Source organism: Amblyomma mixtum, chromosome 2, assembly GCF_055824585.1.
Source record: "Amblyomma mixtum isolate Tamu chromosome 2, ASM5582458v1, whole genome shotgun sequence".
Classification (NCBI taxonomy): Eukaryota; Metazoa; Arthropoda; class Arachnida; order Ixodida; family Ixodidae; genus Amblyomma; species Amblyomma mixtum.
Window position 1 is genome coordinate 79,108,071 of NC_143013.1, and position 23,833 is coordinate 79,131,903.

Genomic DNA, 23,833 nt, shown 5'->3' on the forward strand with positions numbered 1-23,833 from the left:
AACCTCTTTCTCTCTTTCACTCTCACCTTCCTCCCTTCCCTTACGGCGCGGTTCAGGTGTCCGCCGAGTTATGTGCGACAGATACTGCGCCGTTTCCTTTCCTCAAAAAACAATTTACAGTTAATTGGTTGGCGAGGGCCATCACCGTCGTCCACCTACGGCCGCTCCATGTGAAGATGTGGCGCATAACAATCAACATATTCGCAGAACTCCCGTTGGCAAGCTTGCATTTTTCTGCTATCAACGTTTTTGCTTTCCTCAAAAGCATTACCCATTGGTTTTCTATGGCAGTCTTAACTGCTCGATGCGAGCGATGGACCACCTGGGGTTCTTTAACGTGCACTGACATCTTTACCGTGTACTGTGCGATGTCAGTGCACGTTAAAGAACCCCAGGTGGTCGAAATTTCCGGAGCCCTCCACTACGGCGTCTCTCATAGCCTTAGTCGCTTTGGGACGTTAAACCCCATAAACCAACCAACCAAACACTATAAAAGAAATATTTTGCTACATATTGAAAAAACGGACCATTATCTTCAATATTTCCATAACAGTACCTTACAGTTTTCCAATATTCAAAATGTTTGTCCAAGAATGTCGTAGATGGGCGCGCTTGAGGTGGCCACCGAGCTGTGAGACAGTTGCTGCCTGTTTCTTTATCTCAAGAGCAAATTACATTTACATTTTCAATTTTCGTTTTCAGAGAGATGGGAGAGGCCTTTCCCCTGCAGTGGGCGTAGTCAGGCTGATGATGATGATAATGACGACGTCTGCACAGGTGCACCCGTTCAAAGGTCAGTCTACCCCTGTTAAGCACCTGTGCAACTGAGCGAACCTCGGCCGTCGTGAAACGGGCCAACGTCTCTTGCGCAGCAAACGCTGCAAAATACACTGCGTTTCACCTAAGACAGTTAGCAAATATCAAAAAGTGGAGAGCGCTCACCTCGGCACAGCATTTTAGCGGTGGTGTGTATTAGAACACAGCTAAGACGTTTTAACTAGCAGGCTGATTAACTAGTATTAAATACATAATATTTAACTACTACAAATAGTCCCATGATTTGTTGAGAGGTTTGTAGTGCACCGTAAGCAATATGCATGTGAGTTTCTAGATTTTCTAAAATTACATTATAGTCGCCGCTGCAGCGCGAGGACCTTTGGGGTCGCACAGTGGCAAAATCGAAACCGCGCGGCGGGAGAGAGCGCTATAGCCACGCATATGCGAGTGCGCGTCACTCAGTGGTACGGGTTAGGCATGTGCTCTTTTTGCAGCGCCCGGGTGTTAGCGGCGAGCGAGCAGATACCACGCGACAGGCTCAAGAGTGATATGACTTGGCGGCTTTCAGGCCAGACTTTTGGAGGTCACTCTACCGCGTGACTGTGTAGCGCGGACATCCTCAACTGGCGTCCTTCGTCTTCGACTTTCCCTTTTGCATGCATCCACCCCTTCCCTTCACTGCAGGATAGGCAACCGGAATACTGTTATATTCTCCTCGCCTTCCATCTTACTTTCGCTCTATCTACGCACTGGGACAAAGCGCAAAAGTGACGACTTTCTTGCCATTTCGATTCAAATTCGTGACGTCGATGTTGAGAACTGGTTGCCGTCGTTTTGAAGCGAAAAGCGGTGTAGCATAACCTCTGGAATCCGCGAAAGAAATTTGTCGACGTACGCAGCTTACTTGCGAAATAGGCCGCTGATAGCGGTGTGCGTGCATGCGTGCGTGCGTGCGTGTGTGTGTGTGTGGGGGGGGGGGGGGGGGGGGGGGGGGGAATGAGGGGCTCGAGCGTTATACATTCAAGAGATGCCAACAGCCACAGAAATCAAGGAACACAGGGGATTTTATTTATATTTATTTATTTTGTGGTGATGATCAATGGAGAATATTACCTCAGTGTCCCTTTGAGGGGGTAATTTTTTTCAAGGCTTTCCAGCTATACTGACATGACGACCTTAAATTTATTGTAGGACGAGCCACTCTAGCACTCGAGATTCTCGTCCGTGACGCTTAATTGGCGAGTGCATCGTGATGGAAGACCCTTGGACGTCCTAAGTACATAAAATTTTGGATGATGCGAGGCCATACATTTTTTTTAAATATATCCTGCAAATGCACCCGCTCACTTCACTCCGAGCAATTTCTTTCCAACGCACCGAGCCTTGATAGAATAAGAACTGCAGGTTTAATGAAAATAAATTCGGGTACTGTCCCAGGATTGAATGCAGACTTCAAACACGTGTTTTCAGATTTGAAGGGGAAGTTGAAATAAACTGCTTATTAACTCCCTTAGCGCTGCACGTTACTGTTGAGGTTTGGCACCCTCTTGAATTTCTTGTGTGAACGTAGTAAAAGTGACCATGTTGCTGCATAAGCTTTTGAAAGAGTTGAGGATTGTGATAACTATAATGTTTCGTTTCACTAAAGGGGCAATGAACGGGCGACAAGAAAAGAAAAAGCTTTTGACGGGCATCAACGCAGAGGCGAATAAGGTGGTGGAATGACGGCAAAACGATCCCCTCTCACCCTCCCGCCCAAGCGAGAAATTTTACTTCTAAAACATTTTTTTCGGCGGAAAAAGACAAATGCATGACCTATAACAACGAAACGCCACCATGTCACAAGCTACTCGAGGCCCTCCTGCTCTGCGATAAAATCTGTGAAACATGCGTGTCCTCTTCACGCGCGCTTTGCGATTTGAACGTTCTGCCGTAACGCACACAGCGAACGTGTGGCGCCCTCACGTGTGCGCTCCGTTAACGCGTGATGCGCTTTCCGCAGCTGCTGTCCACGTGTTCACGGCGATTCGAAGCACATGGTTTTGGCAGGAGTTCAGCTGAAGACCCGCGGTTATACCTCGTTTCAGAGCTCTAATGCGCATGGCCCTCGAAGTAACCAACGCTTCCAAAAAAAAAGAAAAAGAAATCGATACAGTGTTTAGAAAACGCGACTGCTGCCGCTTAGCTAACGGCCGGGGGTCGTGGCGTACCCCTGTAATCCAGCTGCTTGGAGGCGAGGTCTAGAGGACGGGCTGACACCGGGAGTCCTGAGCCACGGTCGCCCATGTTGACGGGGCGTCCGCGCTAAGCGGGGCGTCGATATGGTCACCCCGGCGGAGGCCGGCGGCGGCCAGGTCGCCTAAGGAGGAGCGGACCGGCCCAGGGCGGAGACGCAGCAGGCAAAAGCTCCCGCGTGTCGCAGTAGTGGGATAGCGCCCCGGAATGGGGGCCGCGGTGCAGCCCGGTGGTCAGATCCGGACCTAGATCTTTTTTTTTTTTTAATTTAGTGCGAATATTCAAAAGAACGCGTGAAATGAACGTCTACAACGAGTTTATATATATATAGAATGCGACGATCCGCTTTACGAGCGCTAAGGGAGTACAGGAGTACCTGGAGCAGCCAACAACCATGACCGCACTGGTAAGAGTTTCCATTGAGCGGCCGTGCCCGGATAGTAAAGAAGACTGGAATATCCGAGGGAGGTCCCTCTTCAGATCGCACGAGAATAAAAAGCCCTCCGTGAACAGGAATTTGCAGTTGCAGAATTTGTCCATATAGTTTCCCCCAAGCGTATCTTTTTCTTGAAAGTAGCTAAAAGTAGCTGTTGAATTTGCTTTGCTTACCAACATATTGTGTTGCTAACAAAGGAATATGGCCGACTGTGCTTGTCACTGCTCGTACCTCATGGCTACATCTGTTTACCTTTATATACTAATACATGGTAACCTGCCGTAGGGTGGCGGGAGTACTGCTGACAACTAAATTTAATCAGGTCTGACAAAATAAAGATATGTGCATTGTTTTCGAAAGCTTTGCTGTCTATGCCAGGAGCTGCAAAAAAGTGTCAGTAGCTAATGACTGAAGGAGATGACAACAGCTTCCATGCAGAATATGTTACGAGTAACTTTGTGAAGACACCTCCACTAGGTAATAATTCGCAGCTCTTCGTGATATGTTCAGAGTCCTATTGCAGAATTGCAATTGCCGCACTGTGTGCTCCTATAGAAAAACTGGCTGTGGTTTAGCTCTGGTTAACCCTAGTTGAATTCCGAAATCAATTGAGCGCGTTGTGTCTTCCTCGCTTCGTTCTTTCGTTGTTGCCTCTCTTTCGCGCTCTCCATAACGACTAGAATCCACTCATACCCCCCCGCGAGGCGACACCTCCTCTCCCTCTACCCCAGCGGAGCACATCTGGTGGAGTGAGTGGCGACGGCAGCGGCGTCATCTGTTGGAGCGCGGCTGCGGCGTTGCTATAGGCGACACGGCTCAAGGTCGTTCGTGGGCCATGGCATACGGCTGAAGTGCGACCACGCAACGAGCCGAGCTGGCTTGCGTAGTGTTGCTTTCGCAACAAAAGGCATTTTATTTGGTTGCTCCCCGACAGGTGTATGCACCATTACTACACTGATGCGCCATGCTACCATTTGCAGCTACCCAAGCAACCACCGATATCCTTCGGACGGCCGACAGAGGTCTGTTTCGGATGTTCTGTACGTCCGCTGAACATCCGCAAACAGCCGGTAGACGTCCGTCGGCCGTCCGAAAGGTGGCCAAAGGTATACGGTTCGCCGGCCGACGGACGTCCAGTTGAGTACGTCCATTGGCGGATCTTTCTCGAATATTCGCATATATGGTGCATGCGTGCTTTTTTCACTCCGCGCGATGCAATAAAACAAAAAACAGTTTGATGCATAGCAGGCATATTTTATTGTGGTTGATGATACATCAGCAGAGCAATGGGTTATATTCGGAAAATTTCGTAAATGTGACTCTTCAAATGTGGCAAGCTTGGGACACACATCCGTAATCTTCCCACCCACAGTATTTCTGAAATAAAAAGAACGCGGCAAACATCAGTCATGTAAAACAAATGGCACAATGCAGCAGCCCAAGTAAAAACATTGGAACCAATTAATAGAAGTGTTTAATGCTGCAAGTATAACAGACAATGCACTTAGGGAAAGGCATCCCTGCCTTTCCCTCTCTCTCTCTCTCAATAAGTATAAGGCAATAACTGCTCTCACTTTCCACACCATATTTGACAATGTATATGTTCTTTATTTATTCTCATGGGCCTTAGCGAACTAACCTGCGCAGCACTGTACGCGACTGTGCACAGAAAGCCGCAAAGCTTCCGTTGCGAACCACTGCGAACTACACGTGCTTCCTATGGTCTGCCTTTCGCGCGTTGTCACTCTTTATATAGGCACAGAGAACCTAGCGATGCCTTAAATATTAACAAGATGCGAAAATACTCCGTCCCGCAACTTTGAAGAGGAGTGGGAATTAGCCGCGCGAGTCGAGGGCTCCCGAAAGTGTGAGAACAGCACACACTTGTGGAAGCCATCTCCTCGCGCTTACTGCTCCCACTGTCCTGTGAACGAATTTTATATGAGCATGCATGCTGCATTGTCCTAGAAGCAAGTTCCAAGAAGTGTACTGGATACATACCTTCGTAGGCAATCACATGTGCACTAAGCCTTCTTTAAACCAAGGTCGACGCAGTACGGGATTCCGGTGTTCCAGAAGAGCTTCAGGAGCTTCCCGTATCTTTCGAATTGCTTAGTTACATACTACTTTCGTCCACAGACCGAACAAAGCCACACATTATAATAACAGAGCTATAAAGCTCTGCGCGACAACACTACGCGACAAATCAAAACAGCGCTACGGAGCCGTACTGATGGATTGGATTGGACTGACCGCGAACTGACATCTATGATGATGGTGATAGCAGAATGCACGGGAGTTTTGATGATACTTACGAGTGGTTTCAATGGCTAGTTTTGCTAGCAAAACGGTGGACATGTCGCACAACTCCACTAATTTGGAGAAGTTTTATAAATATAAAACTAGTTATTGAGTTCTTGCAAAATTCTGCAACACCTGCTTCTCTTCGATAAAAGCTCGTTGGCGGCTCTTGCACTGCAGGAAGGAGTGGAATCGCACCAATTTACAAACATCTTCGCGTCAAGCCCTCCAACTGATGCAAATAAAACAGTATACATACACGAAAGACGCGAATTTTCTGTGAAATAAAAAACGTCCATACTCATGGCCTGGGAAAATACTCGGCCTTACATCCTTCGGACGTACACCTCGTCTCTCATGCGGATGTACAAAAGTGGACACTGTCCGTACGTCCGGCGTATGTACGAATACGGACATCCGAAATCGGATTGTGTTCGTACGTCCGATGGACGTCCGATCTCGGCAAAGGACGTTCGGATCTAGCTCGTACGTCCGACGGATATCTGTGGTTGCTTGGGTACATTCATCAGCCTCAATTAAAGCAATCCTATACATACATTTAAGAATGTGGCAATACATAACTGTTTCTGAAAAAACTTAAAAGCTCCAAATTAGGAATCTCCGCCAGGTAATTATGCAGTGACCTAACGCTCCGCGTGTCCTACCTTGGACGATGAACAGCTGGACACCCCCACTCCAGCTGTTTTGTGCTTTGTCATGCACGTGTGTTTGTACTGTGTCCTACCAGACCTTCACGCGCCTGCGACCTATATATATTTATCATGTGCATATGTAAATAGTTTTATTGCCCACTGTACCCCTCTCCCTGTCCTTTCTGCTATCCCCTCACCTCTTTTTCACTTCTACACACTGCCTGCTATCCTTTATTTCCGCTGCCCCAGCTCAGGTGCTCGTTGTATTCAGGCATACTATATACAGTCAAGCTCACGTTTTAAAGGGGCCCAGAAACACAATCTTAGTTAACTGTTTTGCCTGTTGATTGCATACAGTGAGTTATAATGGTGCTATTAATATTTTAATGTCCTCCCAAAAACAACTTCATGGCTCTGATGGTGTCGCCACACAGTGGGGGGTTTTTAGCAGCGGATATGACATCACCTGGCGCGAGCTTGATGACCGGACAAACAGTAAATATACTGCAAATTGTGTGAATAAATAGAGACACATTTTGTCACCTGTCTGCGTTTTATATTAGATCAACAAAAACAACTTTCTTGTCTTAGATAAAAGCCCTGCAAAGCAAGTAAAATAAAAATACACCACCAGGGGCGCTCTGGCATGGAAACAACGCTGCCAGTCTCAGCCAGAACCGAGCCGACTCACATGAGAAAATGAACAGCCTTCTTTTTTGTTTGTGCGGTTCAACCCATCCGGGTCCTCCCTAGGTTTGACTCCGCCCCTTAGAAATCCCTGTCCCTAGGGGTAATTCTCTTCCCCTGTCTACGTTTGTTTGTGTTTTTTGTCTAGCTGAAATAATATTTTTTTTTACTATATTTACAAACAATGCATGTCCGAACAATGCTTATTACTTTTATAGAAGCTTTTTACAGTTTTTTTTTCATGTAAATTGAATTTGGGCTTTTATTTGTGCATGATCACGTGACTTCATTGTTTTGCACACTTCGATATTCTAACGGTCCTCTCGTGTCCGTTGCAAGGTACATCCACCTTGTCCGTTGTGCGAGCGTCTTCGCTGGTCTTTTAGGCTGTAGGGCTGATTGCACTGTTTTATTACCTCTTTCTGTCGCAGCTCCGTTGAGCTTTCTTTTGGCCGTTGCCATATTCATAGTTCCTAGTTGTTAGCGCAGTTGCGCGTTCTCTGTTTCACGCTGTTTTATAACCGCTTTGTTCAGTAGCAGCTCTGTTGAGCTTTCTTTTGGCCGTTGCCGTATTCTGTGTTGCGCTGGGTGCGCACTTTTCTAATTGTTAGCGCCGTTGCGCATTCTTTATTGGGCAATATAAATTGTGTTTGTGTCTGTCGATGAGGTGCCCTTGTAGGAATGGAGGGACCAAGTGCACCACCCGCCGAGTCACCTGCGCCTGATAAGTATCTGTGCCCAGTGTGCCAAGCTAAGTTTGCTTTTGAGAGTTCTCAAAGGAGGCATTTGCGAAACCAGCATCCCGAAGCTATAAGCGCTCTTTGTTTCGCGAAAGGCTCCTATTCTTGTGACCAGTGTCATAGCCTCCTATATAATACAGGAGGCCATGCCAGTGTACTAATGTAAACTTTGCCCGCCGTGGCGAATTGTTGCAGCACCACGAGCAGAACCATGGGTTCGTGTCGAGACTAAGTACGCTTCAGTTTTCTTCCTATTCAGGTGAGGAAGATGCACGCGTTCTTGGCGTTCTTTTTTTGTGCATGCACGAATAAATGTTAGCTTGCGTAGACCGCTCGCGTAGTGTTCTGCGGAGGAAAAGGGAGCGAAATTTTGACAGCTTAAAGCGCTTCCAGGTACTTACATGAACGACAGAGGTCAGTGCATTGCGAATTATATTGCTGGGTAAAGCAAGGAATAAGCACAGCAAGCGCAGGACGACTCCTGGTTAATGCTATTTGCAGGCACAGCAGAAGCACAGGATGCGCAAAAAAAAATATCGTGAGAAATGCATACGAATAAGAAGCATTATGCGCCTCATTGCTTCTGCTTATCTGTTGTTTATAGCTCTCTCCTCTGTAATTTTAATGCGCATGGAGCAACAGTTTACCTCTTCTTTCTGCTTCGGCAAACGTGCAGTATTCGGGGGTGAGAACTTGGACACAATGGAGCTACAAGCTTGCACGTTCTTGCTTAGAACTGGCGAAATGATGATCTTTTCTTTCTGTGAACAGTTCACGTAAACTGTATTATTCACTAAGAAGTCATCAGTGCTGTCTCTGTGCTCTCAATAAAGGAGCATGGCTCCTTTCTGCATGATATTTATATTGCATGTGCAGGGTACTAGTGCAAATACAAAACTAATTTTAATGCGCAAACCTTGCTTGCCTCATTGAGCGAAAACTCGTTTGTGTGTGTGTGTGTTAACATTCAATGGTACCCGTAAAACATGGCATTCTCATGCAACCTGGCAGGTAGCACTTAATGATTGGCTGCGGGAGCAACCTACGAGGCAGGTGGCCCACCTACGTCACACGACCTTGTGGCGTCCTCAAACCCACCCATTGCAAACTGTCCAGTGGGAAAGGTCCCAGCTAAATGAAAGACTCGTATTTGGGAAGAGCAACGTGGGTCATATAGAGCTGCCGCTGGGGAGCACCTGCCATTGCAGGGCAGAGGCGTATGACTTATCCGCTGCACCAGGAGGGGTATGAGGACTGTCAGGGATATAAGAATCTAAAATAGATAATGACCTTTTGCATATACGGGAATTAATCCACATGCTATCGCGTCATACCCTTCTGGTGGAGTTTGTTTCCTCTCCGATTTTTTGTACTGTAATTTGAAATGTCTTCGTGTGCAGCCATTGTTAAAATTCCTTATTGTCTACAGTATTGTGACCGTCAACACAGCATTTCCTAGCCTGGGGTAGCCCGCAGTTGTCATTCCAATAGTCCCTGACTTCAACACCTGTATTTGTGGGGCTTGCTTCGCTTCCATCAAGTACTGGTTCAACTGCTTGTAAAAAGGGTCTGCACCGGTCATGAACACGGTGTAAAAATAGTTTCGGTGTTGACACTGGCTGTCTGCCACTGCGGAGAGCACGCACAGATCATGTTTGCCCTCTACTATATGCGCACACTGGCGCGGGGGCTCAGCGCAGTGGTGGCCATTCACTTGCAGAGTGGCGGACGCGGGTGAACGGTTTGCACGGCTTTCGGTCCCATTTTAGGTTTTGTTTTTCGGTGTTTTGCACTGCAAGAGTGCATCACAAGGTGTGGACGTTTAGGTTCATGCCTTCGATGTTGTCGTAGGCACTGTGCGCGAACAAAGTTTGGTAGAACTAGCTTTTGTGTTGCGGTTTGGGACCAGCTGCAGTGATTGTGCAAACCCACGTGGTGGTGTGGGCTCACACCTTGGACGGCTGTTGCGGCCTATGTACATGGCAGCAGAAGCTGACCATACGTGATTATACTTAGTATCCAAGTGCAGATCAGGCTACCAGAGTTGTCCAGACCAAGTGTCGCTCTTTAAAGCTGCGTTTGAGCCCGATCGCCTAGAACTTTGGTTCTAGGCGAGGATAGGAAATAAATATCCCATCTGCCCAGAACAGGTAGGATAATTCGATCTAGTGACCACATCTGCGCGAAGCATTTTCCCGAGCTTACACTATAAAATCGTACTATGCCAAGTTTAATGGCAAGGCACTTTTAAATGCACCCAAGAAACCGATCCTTCTGGCTGATGCTGTGCCCAGTATTTTTCCCAGATGTCCCAGTCTGACAAAAGAGGCAAGTTCAAGAAAGCCTCCTAGATTGGATTGTTAAAACGTTTATTTGGGGCCTGCAGTAGAGCGCACGCGCGCTTCGGACGGGGCCTATGTCATCCTCTGGGCGCCGGCCGCGCGGCCTGGGTCCCCGCTCGCCGTTGCCGGCTCGCTGGGTCCCTGCCGAGCCAGCGCCTCGATGACCTGCTGGACGGCCCAAAGTTGTTCCTCTTGTTTGTCGCTCCCTGCGGCTGCTTCCAGTCGTGGCGGGATCCTCCCAGACTTAGCTTCTTCCTGGTACTTGCTGCAATTCCACAGAATGTGTGCGAAGCCGGCCGTCTCCGTTCGGCAGACTCTGCATTTGTCTGTCGGGTGCGTCTCGGGATACATTCTGTGCAACAGCGACAGGCTGGGGAATGAGCCCGTCTGTAGCTGTCTGAATAAAACGGCTTGCTCTCGACTGAGCCCCGAGCAAGAGGGTGGAAGGGTTCTGCGAGCTAGGCGGAACGCCTTGGTTATTTCGTTGTATTCGGTCATTCGGTCCTTGGTGCTGAACCACAGCGGCCAGTCGACCAAGGCGCGGTCCGTTAGCGCGCGCGCCTCGGCGTGTGCCGTCTCGTTGTGGTTGGCGTTGCGGTCTGACGCCTTGCCCGCGTGCGCCGGGAACCACTTGATTCTCACTTGTTTGCTGCCATCGTCGTTCTTGGTTTCTTGCAGTATGTGCACCGCTTCCTTCGCTATCCTGCCTTTGGCATAATTTCTCACCGCCTGCCTCGAGTCGCATAGCACCGTGTGGCAGTCGCGGTCGGCGATGGCCACCTCCTCCGCTTGCTCTGCCTTGGGGCATCTCGTGCTGGTGGTCATGCGAACGGTGCCTGTGTCGTCGACGACGACTGTCGTGAAGCCGTGTATCTTGGCGTACTCAGCCGCGTCAACGTAGCGTGCGGGTGTGTGTCGGCCGCGTGCTGGTCTATCAGCGCCTTGGCTCTCGCTGCTCTCCTCCCTCTATTATACTCCGGGTGCATGTTGTTCGGTACCGAGTCCACTCTGATGTTGCGCCTGATCTCATCGGGGACGGGGAGCTGCGTCTGCTCCCTGCCTTGATATCCAATTCCCAGGTTGTCCAGGATTTTCCGGCCGGCCTTGGTCATAGACAGTCTTTCGAGTTGTGCGGCGCGTTGGGCCTCCGCTATCTCCTCTAGAGTGTTGTGCACCCCCAGCTGCAGGAGGCGTTTGGTGCTCATTGTTTCGAACAGTCCCATTGCTGTCTTGTAGGCTTTGCGGATGAGTATATCTATCTTGTTTCTCTCGGTCTTCTTCCACTTGTGGTAGGCCGCCCCGTACGCTACGTGACAATGACGAACGAGTGGATCAGTCTGATGAGGCTCTCTCCCGTCATTCCGCTTTTCTTGTTCGTGAGTCGTTTGAGTAGTCTCGTGGCGTTCGCCGCTTTCGCAATGAGTCGGGTGACGGTCTCGCCGTTTCTGCCATGCGTCTCGATCGTCATTCCCAACACTCTGATCTTGTTGACTCTTGGGATCGCGTTTCCCTCTCTGGTCTTGACTTTGATTGCCTCGCACTCTCTCGGGCTGCTCTTTGGTTTGCGGTGCTTGACGGGCGGGTAGACGAGGAGCTCCGACTTACTCGGCGAGCATCGGAGCCCCGTTCCGTCGAGTTGGTCTTCGATCGCATCAACGGCCACCTGTAGAGTGGATTCGATGTGGGCATCGCTGCCTTCTTCCACCCACAGCGTTATGTCGGCGGCGTATATCGTATGTCGGACTTCCTTGATGTTCCTGAGCCTTTCGGCCACTCCTATCATCACGAGATTGAAATGCACCGGCGAGATGACCAATCCCTGAGGTGTGCCTGTGCTTCCCAGCTTCTTTTCCTGTGCTTGGAGGTCCCCCCGCTCTGAGCTTGGCCGTTCTGTCCGTGAGGAAGTCTTTGATGTAATTGTATGATCTCTCTCCCATGTTGTTTCGAGACTTGGGATAGGATCGCCGAGTGCTTCACCTTGTCGAAGGTGCTCTGCAGGTCGAGTCCCAGTATTGCTTTGTTGTCGCCGGTGTTGCCGTCGATGATCTGGTGCTTGAGTTGTATCATGGCGTCTTGGGTACTTAAGATGCTGCCTGAAGCCAATGGTTGTTTCCGGGTAGAGATCTTCTTTCTCGAGGTATTCTTGCCACCTGCTGAGCAGGACATGTTCCAACACCTTGCCCACGCAAGATGTGAGCGATATGGGTCGGAGGTTATGCGTGTCGGATGGCTTGCCCGGCTTGGGGATCAGGATGATCTTGGCCTTCTTCCACTGCGTCGGCAGCGTTCCCGTTTTCCAGCATTTGTTGTAATAGCTCGCGAGGCTTTCTCTGGATTTGTCGTCGAGGTTCTTAAGCGCCTTGTTGGTGATGCGGTCCAGCCCGGCCGCCGACCTGCTGTTGAGGTCCTGCAGTGCCGTGCGATCTTCTTCTACGTCTATATCTCTGTCGAGATGGGCCTTGGGCAGCCCCCCGTGGCACTCCGTGGGCGTAGTCGGCAGGTATCTGTCGCTGATGCGTTTCGCCACCTCATCAGCGCCGTGTTTAGTGACTTCTCGATGGATGAGTTTCGCCAGTCGGTCCCTTTGGTGTGACTTAGTCTTGGTTTCGTCGAGCAGATGCTTCAGCAAGTTCCATGTTTTCCTCTTTTGCATCTGGCCATCGGCGGCGTTGCATATCTCGTTCCACTGTTGCGCACATAGCGTGCGACAGTGGTCCTCGATTGCTCTGTTGAGTTCTGCGACTTTCTTTCGTAGCCTACGATTAAGGCGTTGTTTTTTCCATCTGTTGAGAATGGACTGCTTGGCTTCGATGAGGTGGGCCAGTCGGCTATCCATTCTGTTCGTTTCGAGGTCTGTTTCTATGTCCTTGGTTGAGTTTCGAACGTCTTGGAGGATCTTGTTGGTCCACGTGTCGATGTTGTCGATTTCGATCTCTTCCGCCTCCTGATTTCTGTTATCTCTGAAAGCGGTCCAATCGATCCACGTATGTTTCCTGACGTTGGTACTGCTCTGCTCCGGTATGCCGATTTCCACGATCATGTGGTCGTTGCCGAGGTACACCCCCGTGTTCCTCAACGTGATCGTAATCGGTTCGTTGTTCTTGACAAACGTGAGGTCTGGGCTGGTATCTCGGGACACAGAGTTGCCAATTCTCGTTGGGTAAGCCGGGTCGGTTATGAGGGTATAGCCGAGTTCTGCCGCGTCTTGGGATAGGTTTCTGCCTTTCGCATTCTCTTGACGTAGCCCCACGCCGGATCCATCGCATTAAAGTCGCCGCATGCGATCAGCGTGCTCTGGCCGGCCGTCGTGCTTGCCTTGTGAAGAATGGCTTTCAACTTCTGCAGTCTCTGCGATGGGTTACTGTAGATGTTCAAAATGAAGATGCTGTTTTTTCTTTGCTTGGTCGGTATGAGTTCAGTGAGCATGTGTTCGATCCTGACGTTGCTTAGCCGGTGTTCGACGAAGGTGTGTCCCTTCCTGACCAGGGTGCACAGGCCTCTGCCGTCGGGCGGGTCCGCGTGCACCCTGTAGCCGGGGAGGGATGGCTTGTCCGTTAGTGTTTCTTGGAGCAGGAGCACGTCGGGCTTGCGTGCCGCGTGCTCGATGTGTTGCTGGACGACTGCCCTCTTCTTGACGAAGCAGCGGCAGTTCCACTGCCACACTGTTATGCCTGTGGAGTTGGAGGCCATGATTGTCCTGTTCGGAATTCTCCGAGTTGCTGCGCTTGGTTGACTTGCTGCTGTACTGGCATGAACAATGGGTTGCTTAGTGTTAGTTGCACACTGCTTTCCAGATTGCTGAGTCTATTGACGTTCTCCGTTTGGAAGGCTTCGATGGCTTCCTTCATCGATTTGATCATATCCTCGAGGCTGTTGAGTTTGGCCTCGACGTTGTTGTTGCTGCTGTCGGTGCTGCAGTTGCTCATGTTGTTCTTGGTCTTGCGCGATTCGACGGCCCTCTTCTTCGTTGGCGGCTCCTTGTCTGTGCCGGCCGTAGTTTCTTCGGCCTTGTTGTTGCCGCTCGGGCTGGATCTTTGCTGTATGACGTTGCGGAGGGCGTTGCGGATCTCCGCGATTTCCTTGGTGAGGTTGTTGATGGTGGCTTGCAGGGTCGCGTTCTCCTTTTCCAGGGCCTCGTTGATCTCTCGTTCCTTGGTTGAAGCGTTGTCTTCTGTTTCAACGTTGTCGCTCGGATTGGTCTTCATACCTCGTGCGGCGTTGACCCAACAGACTCTCTCGCGCGACGGTGATCTTTGGGTTTTCGTTTTTCGCGCGTCTCTGCTCTGGCTCCTGCAGCTGGTATTTCTCGACTGCGCGCGGTTTCTTGATGGCGTTCTTGACTTATGGGCAGCTGGCTTATCGAGTGACTGGAAAACGCTCTCCGACGGCAGCTGGTGGCTGACCTTTCGGCGCTCCCACTGACGCTTGCGAACGACGTAGGGAACCTTGTACCTGGCTTTACATTCTGTGTTGGCGGTCGGGTGAGCGCCGCCGCAAAGTTTGCATTTGGGGGTACATTTGTGGTCTTCCTTGGGGTTCGCTTGGCCGCAGCCCCTGCAGATCCGGTTGGTTGGCATCGGGCACACGTCCTTGCGATGCCCGACCCGACCACACTGGTGGCAGACATCGACTTGCTTTCTGTACAGGTGGCACGGTATGAGCGTGACACCATATCGGACAAAGTTTGGTACCTTTGGTCCTCTGAAGGCTACTATGGTTGTGGTCGTGTTGCCACCTAGAAAACGAAATGCCACCTAGCCTCCTAGAAAACGACAGTCTGCGAGACTGTGGTGAAGCCCGCCTGACGCTGGCCGTCCACTGACGTCCCTGATCCCCACTTGTAAATAAACCCGTTCCCGTCGTCACAACTTCGTGACAATATTTTAGGAGTCAGTATAGTTATTATATATGCTCTGAGCATTCGTGTGGATGGATGGGAAAAACTTTGCAGTGAATGCATTTCGTTAACGAGCTCGGAAGGATCGCACGGCATCGTCCTCGCTGCTGCTTCACCCATTCACGCAGTCCCAGCAAGTATAACACGAAGTTGCCCAAAATTATTTGGTGTCAACAGCAGTTTCAATCCTTCGGTGCCTTGCTGCACTTAAGAAAGCGCACATACTACATGCCGCGGCACCAAACGATTGCTCAGCACCTGCATTGTAGCTGCCGCAGCTCGGCGACTAGACAAGCCTCCATCGTATGGTGCCACCTGCCTGCGTTCGATAGAAGCGCAAGGAGCAGCGAACAAGGTCTGGCCGCTCCGCCGGGCGCAGTGTCAGCACCTTAATATATTCTTACACGTTGGTCACGGAAATCAAGATGTCGGTAGTCATTGGATGACTGACTCAGCAAGCACTTCTAGAGTAGATCCAGTACGGCTGTCAACTTCAATAATGTTAGATTGTTTTCTTCGTTGTCTGTCTAAGGGCATTGTAGTTCAGAAATCGGGGGAAAATCACGTTTCACCCAATCTTTCAAGAGCATATTCGAGGTGTAAAAATTTTAATGTGGTAAAGTCCGGTTTCACCCAAACACGAAAAACCCTATGTGTACAGGGTGGCCAGTTTTTCTAGCACCATCTCCCCTCTGACCTTCCCAGCATATATGGACCTGATCCTCACCAGCTGATTTCCTCCTTTGCATTGCTCCTAAGGCTTCCTTCACTTCCTCGTTCGCTACTGGCGGGATGTCAGTGCTGTGCACTACTGCCTTTCATTATTGTCCTGATTCCATTGGCTACTATATAGTAGAACTCTGTGCCTACTTTGGAAATGACACTGCCCTCTCTCTCTTAATGAATACATCCGATTTTTCTCTCTGCCTAGTTTCCTCTTCACCGCTTTTAGGCTATCTCCATTCTTGAGAACTTGCTCGATTCTCTTGTTGTGACATGCTTGTTGACGCAGGGTGCTTTAATACCTGGTGTTGGGCAAGACTGTGGTCGATTGGTGGCCGATGCATGACAGCGTGAGCGCTGCATCGTCATCTTCCAGCTCAGCCACGTGCCACCTGGCAATACTATAGTCTGATACAACTCAAGTCTGGAGTGAAGCTTCGCCCACATTCAGGACCTTTGCAAAGAATTCTTCCACAACTAAAAGTAATCTGTTAAAACTTTTCTTCTCACCTAAAGAAAAAGCCGCTTACAAGAGAAACAATTATATGCTCTAGAATTTCGATCCCTGGCTTGTTTGCTGTACTCAAATAGTAAAAAGTTGTTCCACTTTTTACTACTGGGATTGGCCAGTAGAGTCGCGGATCGTGGCCCACTGCTAGCTGCTGCTTTTTTTTTACATTTTGTCGGACTGTATGTGGCATTATTTCCCCTTCCGAAAAAGAGAAGCATTGTTGTGATGCCGACAGCCTCGCGGTCAACGTAAGTTTAATACCGAAAATAAACGTTGGGGGGGGGGGGGGGTTAGCAGAGCATTCCAGCTGAAGCACGTTACGACTTCAACATGTTTGCCATTACCGTGTATAGAACGGTTTAAGCCATACACAACGCGCACAATGTCTGAGCTGTCTGCATCGCAGTTGCACTGCATTGTCTGGAAGCATTTCATAGTCGACATCGTTAACGCTCTGTAACATTCTCTAAGGGCCAAAATAGCGGCATAGCAGTTCCTCAGACAAGCCTTGGCAGCTGACAGGAGTCCATGTCGAGATTTGGTCACCGGGTTTGTTGTCAACCTGGCAGTGGCGAAAGTTGCGCTTAAACTTCGCATTACCACCAATTGCAACCGTCTGTAAATTTTTTGCCAGTGAGTGCCCGGATGTGCGCCCACCGAATTGTGCACACGTGTGCATACACATGCTTAAGCGCCCACATGCATGGACACACGCGCGTGCATGTACACACACTCACACCACGGAAATTTTTGAGAAAGGAGACTAAACTGCTAACGCAGTAACGAAACCACCTACAATGCTTTAACCGTAAGTGGGAATCGAGCCAGTGGCGGCGGGCGCAACAGAGAAGCTTCGTTTACTGATGCCGTAGGCTACTCGGCCATCTTCAAAGATTCTTTTTATTGTTGCCGCATGGAATATCGGGAACCTCCCTGACCTTGTCTTGCTTTACTTGATTGGGTCGAATTCCGCGACCTCGGCACACGGCCTCATGCCACTATCACTTCCTTGCTCTGCCCGCACATAAAAATTCCTGAAGGTGCACACGTCAAGAAAGGGCGATCAGTCAGGAGGTTTAACTTTCGCAGCATAAACGTTCCGAGCTAAAATGAGAACTGTTCTGTGAACAGTGACCTCGCCGAAAGTGGCGATTGTGCGTGTTTATCAAGCATAGAGCTTCTTCACACGCTAAGCAGTCTTATTAGCAGGAAATGTTCACACGGAATTCTGGTGTCCTTCATTACTGGCACAAATCTTATAGTGTAAGGCATGACCTCAGTGTCCTTTTTAAGAGACTGCTGAAGTGAGCTGTGTCTCAAACGAACATAGCGTCACAAATAATTTCTTTGTTCAATAGTTCCTCCTTGCTTGCAGATGTAGCAATTCACTGATCATGGCACAAACGTCCGCTTGGCTCGATGGCATGTCCTAATACGTAAAGTCGACGTTTGAGGTCTAAGAAAGGTTTTTGGGGCCTATTGAATGTACATCCTCTGAACTCGTCTTACTTAATATAAGACCGTCAGCAAAGGCTAGGTAAGGCTGCACGTAGAGGAAGTAATAACCGATCAGAACCTTTGTCAGCTGCCTTCTGGAGAAGCCGTACAGGTTCTAAGAAAAAGCGAATATTTAGGAAATCGAGTGTGTCAGCACAAAATTCCATCGCGACTATGTACATAAAAGACAGATGAGCATTTAGTCACCTAATAATTATTAGCACAGCTGCCAGGAAGCGGTGGCTTTTTGGGTTTCGAAAAATAAGTCATGAAACAGGTTAGTGGACAAAAACTGCACGAAAGGCTCACCATACTGTATCAAGGTAGCATAAAATTCTGTCCACGCATGGGCTCCCTTTGAAAGCGACCCAGAAAAGTAACAAAGATTCTATTTAACGAATTTACGATCGTCCCCTTGCAATGCACCAATTGCAACATCTTCACAGCGCAACGTCGCATCTAAGACGTCGCAAGTTTGTGTCCGTACAGACACGAAGAGCCCCCAACCAATGCAAGCCTGCTTTTTTATCATATTCTTTTCGTCAGAGCAAGAGACGGAGACGACATCAGCATAGGACAAAATCTTAATTTTACACTGTACTAGCGACATGCCACGATTAGCTGTGTTTTTGAAGAAACTGAGCTATAGGTGGTCGAGATAATGCGAGTTACAAAGGCAATGTAGAGCAGGTGATGAAAATAAAATATTTTTGGTAAACTCTCAAGATGTATGCTGCAGGTGTGCCAGAGTGGGTGGGTGGGGGGGTGTGACTGGCAAGCCGCTTTTGGGGTGACAGAAAGATGTCTTGGCTTTATACACCTGCAAATACAAGGCAACTTCCGCTCATAGTGGGCACATGCAGTGGTCCTGACGGCGCCTGCTTAAGCATTTTGGGCTGGAGAAATTCCCGATTGACACGAGCTTCAAGAGAGACCTATTACTCGCCTGACGGGGACTTCGAAACTGCTGAAACTGAAAGGTTTTGTAGATGAATAATCCATCACCTTTTCTTTTTATGTAACTCATCAGATAGTCTAATATACATAGCTGGTGTACACTAATTCTGAGTTCATTTGATTTCGCGGCTCTTGCGTAAATTTAGGTCTTTTTGCCGCGAACAGTAAAACATCTCGCAATGAGCAAATTTTGCAGTGTTGTTTTATATGCTGATATCACAAAGAAAAGTAAACAGCAAAACAAGGTTGAATAAAAACCTACGTTCAGAATTTTTTATAGCCTGAACCCGTTTGAACCGGTTCGACGCTATCCGGAGCGGTTCGAACCGGAACGAAATGTCGCTCCGGAGCCGAACCCGGAACTGAACTGAACCCAAAAAAATTCCAGTTCGACAACCTGGGCGGAATTATCTGGTGAAGCGCTGCATAGGCTTCCTTCTGTGCTCCTATATTTGGCAGCAACGGCGTGGCTACGACGGTCGACTAGGTTGACTTATAAAATGAAACCGAGAAAGCACGAGGTATACAGGTCTGCAGTCTCAACGTTTGGGGCGATACAGCATACCCGATCGCTAAGTCCAAGAAGAAGGACGGCGGGATGCAAGACTCGAGGCAGCTTTCTCACATGACGAACCTTTGTGATGTGCCTGCTCTCGTCCAGCCACTTCAGTGCGGAGAACGCCGAACACTACTGGACATTGAAGCCATGCAGTTACTTTGAATGAGTCATGCAATTGCGATCTTCACTGGTAATGTCTGAAAAAATGCTTTTTTATTCGCTTGGCTTTAAGAGAGGTGCACAGGCGAATGGATAGAAGTTTACGTCGAGCTACAACGAAGTTACGTTTGCTCTGCAGAGCTAAATATTTTAAGTCATTGCAGGCCTTATTCTGCTTGATAACTGGTTTTCGGTCCGGTATTAGCTGTTTTCGCCAGGTTCTGATTGACCAGCAATAGTAAAAGTCAGGTAATATGAAAAGTAACTGCATGATTTTGCCGATACCTTAGCGACGTTTTATCCCTTTCTAGGATAGGTGGTGAAGAAAATGTACATGTTGAAGCTCGTGGAAGCGAAAAATAGAGAAAAAACTACTCAAACGCTCAAAAACGCTCAAGCGTGGCATACCCAAGGCACACGGTACCGGCTCTTGCCTACATAACGAAAGCCACTGCTGACTCCAGCAACGCCGCATCTCCGTGACGTCATGGCCTGACGCTTGTCTATAGCTTGCATTAGGTTGCTAGCCTTGTGGAATATATGGCAGCCATGCCTCACAAAACTGTATTGAATCGCTTTTAAAGGGCAAGGTAGATTAAATTAGTAAATATTGGAGCAGTTACAGTGCGTCATCCATGAAGTGTTAGCAGAACTTGGGGCAGGTGGGCCTCATGCACTAAGAGTGCTTTACCCTTGAGCGATCACATTTGAGAAGTCTATAGCTAGTCCATGTTGCTCTGATGGCTGCCTTACATCTTGAAAAACTTCAGTTAAATTGTTCGAAACATAGCAAAACAAGTTTGACCATTGTGTAATATGTCTCCATTAAATACGTGCATTTGTATTTTTGTTTGTAGATTTTGCAGCATGGAAGGAAATAGAAGAAATGAAGGAGCAAGTCCAATTCACAGCCACTACTGGACCAAAGCGTTTACCCTCAGGAGCAACGAAGAGGTACCTGTTTTGCCACAGGTCAGGAATGGAGGTGAAAACTGGAAAAGGTAAGCGGCAGCCAAAGTTAGTGGGCAGTGGGAAGTGCAACAAGCACTGCTTTGCAACTATGGCTGTCACGCAAGAAGGAGAGAAAGTAAGTGTTGAGTATTAGGCGGAGCACTACGGCCATGAGAAAAGTGTGAAGCATCAGCGCTTGACATCCACTCAGAAGAATGCCATAGCAGCAAAACTGAGCCTAGGAGTTCCTAGTAAAAGGATTTTGCTAGATGCACATGCAACTGGTGGAGATGAATTGAATGTGCTCCACACTTTGGACAGGCACGATGTTTATAATATAAAGCGAAAGTTCCATATTGGAAATGAGGAGCAGAAAGACCCAGATGAGTTTGTCAGCATGAGTATGTGGATTAATGAGCTCCAAGAAACCTCAGTTTCGCTCTATGCTGATAGAGAGTTGCTTACGGAACAAGGCATAGGGAAGTTTAAAATGGCTCTCATGAACAGCACTCAGGGAATTCCTGCTCGAATATGGTAGGAAAAGTGTTTGTATTGATTCCACCCATGGAACGAATTCGCACGATTTTCATCTGACAACACTGCTAGTAATTGGCGAAGACTTGTCAGGCATTCCATGCGCGTACCTTCTTTCAAAAAGTACTACAGAAGAAACTATGGTTGTTGTTTTTTCAGGCAGTCAAGGAGAGACTTGCTCAGGCACTTTGCACCGAGCTCTTCATGTCAGACGATGCGCCAGCATATTACAATGCTTGGGCAAGGGTAATGGGGAGCCCCTAGAAATGCTTGCTCTGTACTTGGCATGTCAAGCGTATTTGGAACTTGAATGTCAGTAAAGTTAGTAGGAGAGAAAATCGGAAACTTGTCAGGGAAACTTTGCACACTTTGACGCTTTGCCCAAGCGTAACAGAAGTTGAGGCTGTCCTTGCGAAACTTCTGCCGTCAAAGTCTGTGGAGGAGCTCAGAGCCTTCGTTGAGTACTTTGAGAGGGTGTTTGCAAAGCGCCCACAGCAGTGGGCACTCTGCTATAGAGAAGGCAGCGGTCTCACTCCTAATAACCATTTGGGGAGCTTACATAATGAGCTCAAGACGGTCTACTTGGAGAGGAAGCAGTGCCAGAGGTTAGACAAGCTGTTGATTACTTTGCAGAGGTTCACTAATGACCGGCTCCTGAAGCAGCTTGCTTCTGAGGTGAGGCCCAGGGCAGACCACCGCACAGCTGATAACTTCAAGAAGCACTGTGCAGGTTCCATAATATTGAAGTCCGGTGTTAGCAAAGCACCTCATGGTGGCTGGCTTATGGAGTCTGAATCTTTGCGGCAACATCAGTACATAGTTGTCAAGGGGAGCACAGCATGCACAGGTTGCAGGAAGAGCTGTCATGAATGCCGAATTTGAATCCACAGGTTCCATTGTACATGCGCTGACTTCAGGAACAGCTTGAATTTGTGCAAGCATATTCATGCTGTTGTGCAGTGGGAACTAGAACAAAATTCTGGGTTTCAGAGCCCACCTCATAAAAATGAAGCTCTTCCCTCCACTTCTGCGCAGAGTAGGTCATTTCCATTGGGTGAGCCTGAGGCGCTTCTTGCTAGCATTCAGGCTGGTTCTAACCCTCAGTCACAAAGTTTGGAAATGGAAGGCTTTCGCACTCTGACTGCAGCTCTTCTGCAGGACCTCATGAACGTAAAGGACGACTCGGCTGATCCATGACGTCACTGAAGTGGTGGCAGTCTGTAAATTACTTTTGTTTGTAAAAAACTGATGCGTACGCGTTTCTTTGTATGCGTCTCGGGAAGTCAAAAATACATGCACGCTGTTTCAGTTATTATTTATTTATTTATTAGAGATACTATCAGTCCGGTCAGGACCAAGATAGGAGTGATACAAGGTACAGATTACGAAAGCAATAATACGGTAGGTTTTGAGCCTTCAGCGTGGCACTGCGGTAGTTACAGTTGACCTTTCGCGGAATGACGTCATACCAGTTGCGAAAAAAAGGGCCCCCAGCTCGATCAGTCGGTGCAGGGCGGCGGTAGTCACGGCGGTGAGCCTCGCGCTCCTCTCACCAGTGGCGTTACAGTCGAGGTGACGTCATACCAGTTGCGAAAAAAAGGGCCCCCAGCTCGATCCGTCGGCGGAGCATGGCGGGTAGTCACGGTGGATCTTTCTCACTGCGTACAAAGATAGTTTGCCATGCCGTCTACTGCCACACAGAAGGAGAAGGCAGCTCGCCAGTGTGAAGCCAGGAAGAAACAACGAGCTTTCGCAACCTGCCAGGCTTAACCAAGCTAAGCCTCTGCCAATTTTTTAGACAACCCCCTCGCATTGCGAAAGCAGAGGCGGCTCAAGGCCGGCCCCCATACTGCCGAAGTCTTGAGCTGACCATTAGCAGGAAAGAAGTTGCGGGCGTATGCGACTCCCTTTTTTGGTTGTTTTAATTCTTTGTGGTTCCAAGGTCCCCGAATCCAGAGTCGAAGCCTAGGGCTTCTTTTTAGTCGTCCGTTAATTTTTTCCTCCAAGATGGCGGCCATGCAGTGTCAAAAGTGTAGGTGCCTACGTGTTCTTCTTGCGCTTTTTGGTGTTTGCTTTCTCGACACCGACTGTGTGGCGCCGTGAGTGCCTCACCCGCTAGTGGCCGAGGACTTTAAAAAGGGGGCCGTATGGGCACGAACTTCAGTCCGCTCGTCAGTGGAGACACTGCCGCCGCGAACACCCGGGACTCCGAGCCGCCGCACCGCATCCGCGAAACCGCAAGCTGCCCTGGAAGGACGTCACCTTCGGGGGGCCGCACTGACTGCGTGCTTGAGGATGGACTGCAGCCGCGCTCCCCGATTGACTGTGTGTTTGTTCCCCTTCTGAACTTTTATCGACTGTAGCTAATTGGACTCTCACTTGTGTTCTGACCTGTGTAGACATATTCAATGTATAACTTGAGTGTATTTAATGCTATTTTTTTTCTGACATTGTTTTGTAGAATGTATATTACGCTTCTGTGAAAGCAGCCGCATTCTTCAGTTGAACTATAAATGTTGTTTTGTTGTTGTTACCTCGTAGCACGCCTCTGTCTCATTCACTACGTTTGCTTACCGGCTACGCCGGGCATCAAACGGCCACCCCCTCATTGTCAGGACTCTGTAATGACGTCGCGTAATATTTCTACACATCACTGGTACAAGTAGTCAAAAAGAATGTTCATAATGCTACCCAAGCTGCAAAGCAAATGTTAGGCAAGCAGCCATCACTACTGAAACACACTGCTAGTACGAAAAACCTGGAGAAGCAGCCAGATTATTGACCCAGAAAGCACCGCACCTCTGCATCTGCTGCGTCTACGCGCTTTCCAGCACCTGCGGTTTTGCAGCAGGACTACTTGAATAACATTTCATT

The 23,833-nt window shown here is 48.8% G+C and overlaps 1 long non-coding RNA gene, 1 other non-coding gene and 1 pseudogene across 3 annotated transcripts; 2 read left to right on the plus strand and 1 right to left on the minus strand.

Moving 5' to 3' along the window:
* Positions 1–744: 744 nt before the first annotated feature.
* Positions 745–23,499, plus strand: LOC149359833 (uncharacterized). Of its 2 annotated transcripts, none has more exons than XR_016288809.1 (3): positions 745–793; positions 8,025–8,088; positions 20,332–23,499. It is a non-coding gene; the product is annotated as an uncharacterized LOC149359833 (long non-coding RNA). The 2 variants fall into 2 exon arrangements; XR_016288810.1 differs by lacking the exon at positions 745–793 and adding an exon at positions 7,360–7,428.
* LOC149359834 (signal recognition particle RNA) lies at positions 2,969–3,267 on the plus strand. Its single transcript, XR_016289309.1, has one exon.
* LOC149359835 (uncharacterized) lies at positions 9,100–13,877 on the minus strand (annotated as a pseudogene).
* Positions 23,500–23,833: the final 334 nt, after the last annotated feature.